The sequence below is a fragment of the Clupea harengus genome, chromosome 18 (assembly GCF_900700415.2).
Source record: "Clupea harengus chromosome 18, Ch_v2.0.2, whole genome shotgun sequence".
NCBI classification, from domain to species: Eukaryota; Metazoa; Chordata; class Actinopteri; order Clupeiformes; family Clupeidae; genus Clupea; species Clupea harengus.
Window position 1 is genome coordinate 18,428,632 of NC_045169.1, and position 10,000 is coordinate 18,438,631.

Sequence of the window (10,000 nt, forward strand, 5' to 3'; positions counted from 1 at the left end):
GGGGGGGGGGGGGAGTGGATTCGGGGGTAATTGAGAACAGATTCGATGGCGATACTTACCATACTGACACACTACACCTTTGCTGAGCTCACGGTCGTGATTCAGCTGTGAGTTGAAGGCTGATGTTTTTCTCCGTTTGTTTCGGCTTCCCAAAGCACTTGGCGACGAGGTTAAAGAAAGTTCAATGTCTAAAAATGCACTAGTCTTAAATTAGACTTAAATTAAATGTGTTTCATGTTTTGCCATGTGAACACTTTGCAGATGATTTGTCAACCCAGCTTGTAAGGGTTAACCCTTTTTAATAAACACGGACGCGGTGTTGTACTTGCAAACATTAACAGGTCTAAATTATCATTGCAACTGTACCCTAGGCAGCGTGATTAGGCTACCGAGTCCAACGCAGATTAAAAATAGTCCAACGGACGGAACTGTTGTCCCGAGTGACCGGCGGGTAGGCTAACCGAGTCACGAGCTCACCTTTTGGAAAGAGAGGGGGCCCGAGAGAAGCGGTCCCGGTATGGAGCTAGAGTCGGTGCCAGTTTGCGCTGTCAGGGAATTCCGGGGCCGTGCGGTGACGTCAGCGTGCGGGGCTTAGGGGCGGAGCGGTGGAACCAGAGCCAGCGTGTTGGTGTGTGTGTGTGTGTGGAGCGATAGCATCATAGGTTGCGCGCAGAGCCAGGCGGTGTGTCCCTTTAAAACACAGAGCAGAACAGCGCAATTCGATCCCTGCCTACGGGAGCGAGAACAAGACCCGCAATGTATGAGAGAAAAAGGACTGACTGAACGTCAACAACAATACTGCTAGCTAACTGTTGGATTGTATGCGGTGTGTTCCTTTATTCGCTCAATTGTAAGAAAGAGGACCATCACAAAGAGGACGATTTGGAATATAGTAGGCTAGGCTACACTGCTCAGTCAGTAGGATATTCGCCCGGACAAGCTGGGATATTGGCTGGCGAGGAAAAACTCTCGGAGCCTGGAAGTTGAGGAACGCAGGACAACGAAACCACCGGTATAAACTGGAGTCTTATGTTGGATTACCATTTCTGGGAGTTTAACGTCTTTTTTGTTGTTAACGGCAGCTTTTCTTCGAGGTAGTCTACAAAGGCTGCTCGAAACGTTAACATTGTGTTGATAAGCTGCTGAACCCTTCGGCAAGGTGAAATGCAAGCGTATTTACAAAATGTTTTTATTCGATCACCCAGCAATGATTCATTCGCGTTCGTCTGATCGGGTCATTGAAATCGGCGAACCTAAATGTGTCCACAAATGCTTTTGTCGGCGTCGTGTTGTGACATTGTAACTACAGTAGAATTAAGATTCGGTCTTTTATTTTCAGTCAACAGATTTTTGAGGAAGGGGCCAACCAGGACACAGAAGTTCCTTCAAAACGTGTTTTCACTTAGGACTAAAAGGTAAGCATTCTCTTCTTTTATATTTAACTAAAATAGGGACGTGCTATTAATGTGTCTTTCTGGTGTTCAACCCGAAACGGAATTGGTTTTTTTTTAGGGGGGGGGGTGGATTGAAGCCATTCATTCATTGAACGAGTTGTAATAAAACAGTTACCGAATGAATAGTAATAGTAGTAGTAACATTCATAGGAAGCTGTATGAATCCGGAAATGTAGTCAGTTCACGCTGTTGTGTTAACCCTTTTATTGCCGCTACGCGCTGGAGAGGTCCTCCTTCCCAATGTATGCAGCTTCAGTGTAGGTTAATAACCTCCTGTAAATGTAAGTGTGTTCAGTAGGTTAATACGTTCATTTTGAATGGTCCGTGCCTTTGTCTACAGTCTTGAACAACATGTCTAGAATGTGATCGCATGCCATCGTAGGCTACAGCAGCGATATGGTATTTAAAGCTCCCTTGCTAGTCCACTATTTCCAGTTCGGCACTTCAAATACGCGCTTCCCACGTGTACCCGTAGGAGGCGGGTGGAGGAGGTGCTTGTGTAAGGCGATCCTGCGCCTTTGTCTACGGCCGAGGACAGGGGTAGGAGCGGGGATGGGCTGGGTTGGTGCCGGGGAGGCAGTCGCATTAAGTGAATGGATTGCCTTTAGTCAGCCTGCGCCCCCTTCCTCACACACATACACACAATGGGGCGGTCTGAAAAGAAATAATTTGCATCGTCTTGCCTCATGGACATGTGGGGGTGGGGTATTTCTGAACCCGCCCTGTGTGCAGTTTTCTTGGAACCCACTGATCTTAAAAATAACACGCTTCATTTTATTTTTTTGTAATGGAAATATCTACAATCTCGTAATTATTATCAGATATAAAACGTTCACCAATCGCATTTGAAGGTGACTCGGGTTTGTTTGGCCACGCATGGGTGAACTTCATAGGCTCTTGTTTGCTTCGTCTGCATTTTATTGGGCCACCATAAACGTCCCTTGTTGTGAGTAAATAGCGTCGTGGCTTGCCGGCATGTGGTCGGAAGAACTCTTTGAACGTCGACTTCCGATCAATTAGAGTGATTAACATGGCAACCAGTGTGTTCCTTTGAAGTGGTGAGGCGTTGGGGATGTACATTTTTTGGAAAAAGTCTGCGTGTGTGTGACGAAAAATCTCCTCTTTTTGCCATCATCGCGCCGTTCAGTCAGGGAGCTTTTGAATCACCCGCCCCCGGTGTTCCCGTGATCAAAATTTGAGTGAATGAACAATCGCCGCCTCAGCTCCGTGACGGAAAAGTCCCGTTAAAGCAACATGCACCCAAATAGCGCGAAGGATTAAAGTGTTATTTTTATTTAAGTGTTGCTATTTCTGTTTGTTGGGGGGAGGGGGGGGGGTCTGCAGTTTTTGCCAGTTGTTTGTGTGTGGTAGGTTGGCGAGCGTTTTGGTAAGGAAGAGATGTGTGTGTGTTTGTCAGCTCGGGGATTTCAATTTGATAGATGTCCTCAGAGTACTAGTGTGAAATTGATTTGATGTCCAGCTAACAGGTGACAGCTCTCTCTGTGTGTGTGTTAGGCGCAGGGTGTGTTTTCTCGTAGGTGGTATGTAGAAGGTGTGTTCAAGGTGTGGCTGGATAATAGCTGGGTAGGCTATTATAGGTCAGTAGGCTTCCTGGCTCTGTGAAATCTGCTCCTAGTGAGTAGAGATTAAGCTATGAAGGGGAGAGGGGGTGGAAGAGAAAAGGAACCGTGCTGATAAGTCTCGTTTCTCAGTCACATTTCTGACGAGCTTTTCTTAGGAGGAACAGTGACCTTACGGAAAGTTCTGTTATGATGATTAATAGATTATTAATGTGTTTTTTTTCATGATTGTGAAACACAGGGGAAACTAGTGGGATGTAATGACACTGAGAAAGGGTGACATGAAGCGGGGCATTTGAGTCGCGTGTGGGTGTGTTAGGGGAACTGTTTGTGTGTGTGTGTGTGTGAGAGAGGGTCACAGAAGGCTGAGTGAAGAAGGTGTGTGTAGGGATTTGAGGGAGGTGTGTGTATGTGTCATAACAGAAGGAAAAAGAGGGGTGAAGGTGTGTGTGTAGTATTATGTGTGAAGGGGGTGTGTGTGTGTGTGATTCATAGAACAGAAGGCAGAGTGGAGAAAGGGAATGTGAGGTTGTATGTGAAGTGTGTGTGTGTGTGTGTGTGTGTCAGTCAGGGAGCATAAGGCAGCGTGGAGAAGGTGTGTGTGTGTCAGGGATGTAAGGAAAATGGCGGAGGTGTGTAGGGTCTGTGTGTGTGTCAGGGGACATGGGACCGCGAGGAGAACGTGTGCATAGGGTTTGTTTGTGTGTGTGTGTGTGTGTGTGTGTGTGTGTGTGAGAGGGAGACAGGGAGGTGTTACCATAGTGTGAAATTCCACCACAGGCTGTGAGGCCAAGGGCCAGGCCCAAACTTAAGGTCAGAATAGGGAGATGCTGGGTACCCCAGATAAATATACAAAAATAGGTGGCGCTTGTTTGTGTGTGTGTGTGTGTGTGTGTGTGTTTGTGTGTGAGAGAGTGTTATGTTATTGGTCCTGTGCTACATATCCCATGACCATGTAGGTATCGGCAAGGTAGTAGCAAGTATTAAACACAGTGGTGTACAATGGGGCGATTGTGAATCACAGTAACACTACGCACACCGCGTCTCTCTCTCTCTCTCTCACTCACACACACACACACACACACACACACACACACACACACAGGAAAGGAATTCATTCTCCACTGTGTTTCAGGTCTGCTTTCTTTGACACTTTTTTGGGTTATATGACCTCATCACTTGGCAGAGTTTCGGGAAGAGAGAGAGGGAAAGGGAGAGGCAGAGATGACGGATCTAAACCAGAGAGAGAGAGAGAGAGAGAGGAAGGCAGGGAGGGAGGGAGGGAGGGAGGGATCATGATTCAGAGTAGAAGGACCTGGAATAGAGGGAGAGGACGGAGAGAGGAGGACATACTAAAAAGAGATGTGAGGAGATCGTGATGTGTTTGAGAGTGATTCAACAGTAGTGTGTGTGTGTGTGTGTGTGTGTGTGTGTGTGTGTATGTGTGAGCTCAGTCTAGGACAGGACGTAAGCAGACACGATTATGTGCCGAAGTGCGTCACACTGAGTGAGAGAGACACACACACACAGCAAGGGATTGTTTCCAGAATCAAGGAACATTTCAACACACACACACACACACACACACACACACACACACACACACACACACACATAACAAACTCCAAAAGCCAAAATATTTACACAGACAGCAGCAGGTCTGTAAGCTTCACTGCAGTGAGTCTAGCCCAGCTATCTGAGGTTGGGGATGTTTTCCCGATCATCTTTAAAACTCGCTGGGTCAAAAAGACCTTTCACAGCTGATGTCCCACTTCACTTCCTGTAGCCCAAGAAAAAGCGCTTGCTGCCATGACAATTGTTGTCTAGGAAACCGAGGCTTTGTGAGAAGTACTCATCATCTGTTGTGATGGGGGCTTCTTTTTTCACTCTGTAGTTGTTTTCCCTCATCTTGAATGTTTGAGTAATGTGTTCATCACTTCTGCGTTTGTGTTTGTGTGTGTGTGTGTATGTGTGTGTGTGTGTGTGTCTGTGTAGTGTGTGTGTCTGTGTTCTGTGAAGCAAGGGACACAGCAACTGTGGAGGCTGTGGGAGGGGGAATTTAGGGTTGAGAGGTTTTTATCTCTGAATTAGAGGAGGATGTTTTGGTGCTGTGTGTGTGTGTGTGTGTGTGTGTGTGTGTGTGTGTGTGAGATACATGATGTTCAGCTCTGCCCTTCAGATAGTTCTGTTGGAGTTCTGGGAAATAAAAGGCAGAATAACCTCTTCAGAGCTGTTAGCATGGGGCAGAGAGAAAGAGGGAAGAGAGGAGGGAGGGATGGATGGATGGATGGAGAAAAGAAAGGAGGGGTCAAGTAGTTACTCAGCAATTAGGTGCATGTACTTATAGGTGGTCACATCCGTCACAGTGGTGAACACTGTTGTGCTTCATTTATGACACACACACACACACATACACCCCACAGAGAGAGAGAGGTTGTTAATAACTATACACATACTTTGACGTCTACTGTTTAGAACTACATTTCCCAAAAGCTCTCTATTGTCATCATCACAGAGAAAGGTGTCCAGTGTTGTTCACAGCACACGTGTGTGTGTGTGTGTCTGGAGTGTTTTTAAGCATGCTACATTTTGGTGAGGGATTCCTCCTCTGTCTATGAAGACACTCTTGGCACCCAGTGACGAGTGGAACCGCCCCCAACCCCAGTTGTTTCCAGTGACGTGTTATCACGGACGACATCACTTCCTGCTGATGAGGGGAATAGGCTTTGCTGTTTGGTCGACTTGGCCAAACACACAGGAATAGGACAGAGTCCTCTTTCATGGATGTGAACATCCTCTTTCTCTTTCACACATATCCACACGCACACACACATTCAACATTCAAGTGTACTCCCACACAGAACAGGAAATGTCTGTAGTTCCCTAAGCACACACACACACACACACACACACACACACACACACACACACACACACTCAGACTCACACACAAACGCTTGCATACCCCCCAGACTCAATTTTGGTGGCCCACTTCCTGTGTGTGATGTCATCTTCCTGTCCTCACTCAGTGATGCTCTCTTTGTTCTGCTTTTGTGTGTCACATGCTTGGCCTGCAGCTCTCTGTGTGTGTGTGTGTCAAAGTGTGTGTGTTTGTGTGTGTGTGTGTGTGTCAAAGTGTGTGTGTGAGTCAGTGTGTGTGTGTGAGTCAAAGTGTGTGTCTGTGTGTGTGAGTCAAAGTGTGTGTGAGTGAGTCAAAGTGTACTTATGTATCCTACATGGGAATATGCTTTAGCTGTATGTATCTATCTGTAGCTTTAGTATGTATCTAGCTGTGTTTATCTATGTGTTTGTCTGTATGTTTTCATTTGGTCTGGGTCTGATGTCTCTCTCTGTATGTTTGTGTGTGTGTGTCAGTTTTGCCCTTGAGTCACTGGGTTTTTGTCTGTCTGCCTGGGTGTCTGTCTGTGTGTGTGCCTGCAGTCTCTTCTTGTAAATCAGTGGCTTGTGGGCAAGCACAATTGTCATCCTTGAAAATGAATGTGACCTTCATAATTGTGTGTGTGTGTGTGTGTGTGTGTGTGTGTGTGTGTGTGTGTGTGTGTGTGCATGTTTGTAAAAGCAGTAAAAAAACGCTTTCTGACCATAGGGCGCCTTGGGTAATTCTGTGTGTGTGTGTGTGTGTGTGTGTTTTAACCTATTCATTAACACATACCCATAACCTACTGGTAACTGTTATCACAGACATCAGCTTATGCCTGTATCTCAAACTGAGGTACAAAGTATCTGAACATTGTGTGTGTGTGTGTGTGTGTGTGTGTGTGTGTGTGTGTGTGTTCAGTGCTGTGGTGTCGTTACTGGATGTTCTGGCAAGTCTCCATAGCGACCTGTGTTTGCGTTTGGAACGCTTTACTGAGTTCAGGAACAGCAGGCTTGATGGCTGATAGCATTTACACACACACACACACACACACACACACACACACACACACACACACAGCACTAAATGTGAGGTAAAACATAATGAGCGGAGATAACAACAGCGTCATGAAACATGACATAAAAAAACACACACACACACACACACACACACACACACACACACACACACACACTCTACTCCACTGCCACTCTTGAGGATGTGTATCCCTAAATGACCCTCATCAGGGGGGAGGCTACATTCCTCGTGTGTGTGTGTGTGTGTAAAGTGGGAGGAATTAAAGAACACAATTGATTGAGTGATTACACACACACACACACACACACACACACACACACACTCTGAGGGAACAGACGTGTTCAGCTCCTCTCTGACGTTTCCTCTCCTGGCAGGATCCCTATCTGGGTCCTGTTATGTAACCGCGGCAACATGGACACTCACCCACAGGGTCCTTCCGCCAGGCTCTCTCTCTCTCTCTCCGGAATGTTCTGACGAGCCAAGTGCTCGTGGATATCACCTCGCATCACCCGCCCGCCTCCCAGCTGACGCTATCTGCCAGACTTGCACTTATCACACACACACTTTCTCTCTCTCTCACACACACACTTTCTCTCTCTCTCACACACAGACACACGTTCTCTCTCTCTCACACACACACTTTCTCTCTCTCTCACACACACACTCTTTCTCTCTCTCTCACACACAGACACACGTTCTCTCTCTCTCACACACACACTTTCTCTCTCTCTTTCTCTCACACACATACTCTCTCTTTCTCTCTCACACACACACTTTCTCTCTCTCTCTCATACACACACACTTTGTCTTTCTCTCTGTCCCACTCTCTCATTTCTTTTTGCTCTTCTATTTTCTCTTCTGTCTTTACCTTCATCTAATACATTAATCTCTCTATCCCTCTCACTCTATCTGTGTGTGTGTGTGTGTGTGTGTGTGTGTGTGTGTGTACACTTCTAACGCAAAACACACACATGCAAGTGGTGTTCTAATTTTAGAACTACGCTCTCTCTTGTTGGCGTCGTAGAAGGTTCGGATTGTTGTAATATTTTACCTTGTTCCACTGGTGTTGTTGGATAGATGATCTCCATGGCAACGCCATGCTGGTGGCATCATAATCGTCATCCTTGTGGTTGTTGTTACCACCACCACTATCATAATCAACAATCACAATCAGTCAGAAGAACATGGTTTGGAACGTATGTTTAGTGGAGATATACATAGATAGGTGTGTGTGTGTGTGTGTGGATGTGGATGTGAGGGAAGTTACAGATGGGCCTCTGCGTATGTGTGTGTGTGTGTGTGTGTGTCACCTGGCTGTGTTTCCGTAACCCTTGCTGGTTCAGCTTGATTGAAGACGCCCCCGACCCGCGTCACTCAAACGAATTACCGTGACTACAGATGAGGGTGACCAGAACAGTCCTTTGATGATTGTCGTCAGGGGGGATTTTTGTAAGCGGCGGTAATTAGACGACAACAACATTGAAGAGGGGGCGGTATTGGGGGACTTTTTGTTTCGGCGAGGATCAATACGAACTATGAAGCATTGCCGGGCGTGTGTTTTGGCGAGAGTGTGTGTGGTTACGATAAATGAGGTCTGCTGGCAAAGGAAATCGTGTTTGTGTGTTTTTTGTAAACCGCCGATGGATTTGCCTCACATGACTCATGTTCCTCAACCGCGAACATGTCATCATGTAGACTGGGTCATGTGACTATACCGATTTCTTTTGATCTTAAGTCGGTTGAATATTTTTAGCTTAGCATAGCTATACTTAACTCTATAAAAGATCTCCTTGATGTAGTCACGCAGAATAGTTCCAAGAGCAAATAACTTTTAAATGGTAACACATCCACACTTTCTCTCGACACACACACACACACACACACACACACACACACACACACACACACACACACACAGCCATGAGTGAATTTGTCAGCTGGTTGTCTGCTGTTCTAGTGAAAATCCCCTGCCTATCTCCACGACATCCTGTTTGTTTCTCGGGCCAAACACTTGTGCTTCGTACTAACAGTAAAGACACAAACGGAGGAATTCCCATGCCCCCCTCCACACACACACACACACACACACACACACACCTGGTCGCACATGAGCATGCGGCATTTCGGGGATGCCCTCTTGCCCCGCGTGTGACACATGCTGTGGGCGGAGAGGGGTTTCCCTGGCAACGCCCCCTCCCCAACCCCCGGGGGACAAAAACAGAGCAGCAAAGATGGCCGCCAAACGCTCTGTCACTGTCAGCATGTCAATCAGAAACACGGATAGAGAAGTGAACAAGTTAGAAGGCCTCTCTCTCTCTCTCTCTCTCTCTCTCTCTCTCTCTCCATCCTGTTATCACACCTCCTCTATTTTCTCTCTCTCTTTGTCTGTTCATCTATCTGTTGGCATTGTTCTGAGAGTTGAATGTTGTCTTAGTTATTGTATACTTTTGGGAAAGTGATCATATACAGTATATGAGTATGTATCTCTCTCTCTCTCTCTCTGTTTCCTCTATCACTTGTTTCACGTGTGAGAGTTGGTTCCCAAACTGGGATGCCTTCCTGCCACAGTGGAGACTGTTGTTTATTCAGCCATCCCCCACCCCCTTTTAGTGCTAAACACACACACACACACACACACACACACACACACACACACACACACACCACTTTCCTTCCAAAGACTCTGCTCACACACACACACACACACACACACACCACTTTCCTTCCAAAGACTCTGCTCTCACACACACAATCACCCCTTTTCTACACACACATAGTACGCGCACACACACACACACACACACATACACACTCGCCCTTTGCCCTCACAGACTAGCACAGACTGCTGTCTTCTCTCACACACAAACGCCCCTTTACTCCACACACACACACACCCACGCACACACACACCCTGTCTCCCCATTGTGTGAGAAACAGGGGTGGTTCCTCTGCTTCCTCTCTCTGTGCTGTGGTGGCTGTAGAGAGAGAAAGAGAGAGAGAGAGATGTGCGAGAGATCAGGATGTTCTTAGCTCTCACATTAGCTTCCAAT

At 46.7% G+C, this 10,000-nt stretch overlaps 1 protein-coding gene across 1 annotated transcript in view; it reads left to right on the plus strand.

The window, feature by feature from the left end:
• The window catches only part of kdm6ba (lysine (K)-specific demethylase 6B, a), a 92,279-nt gene that overhangs the window by 61,835 nt on the left and 20,444 nt on the right, over positions 1-10,000 (plus strand). Inside the window, exon 5 of the mRNA XM_042710390.1 lies at positions 1,340-1,415. The gene's annotated coding sequence lies outside the window, so the exon portion shown is untranslated. The remainder of the gene's footprint in view (positions 1-1,339; positions 1,416-10,000) is intronic.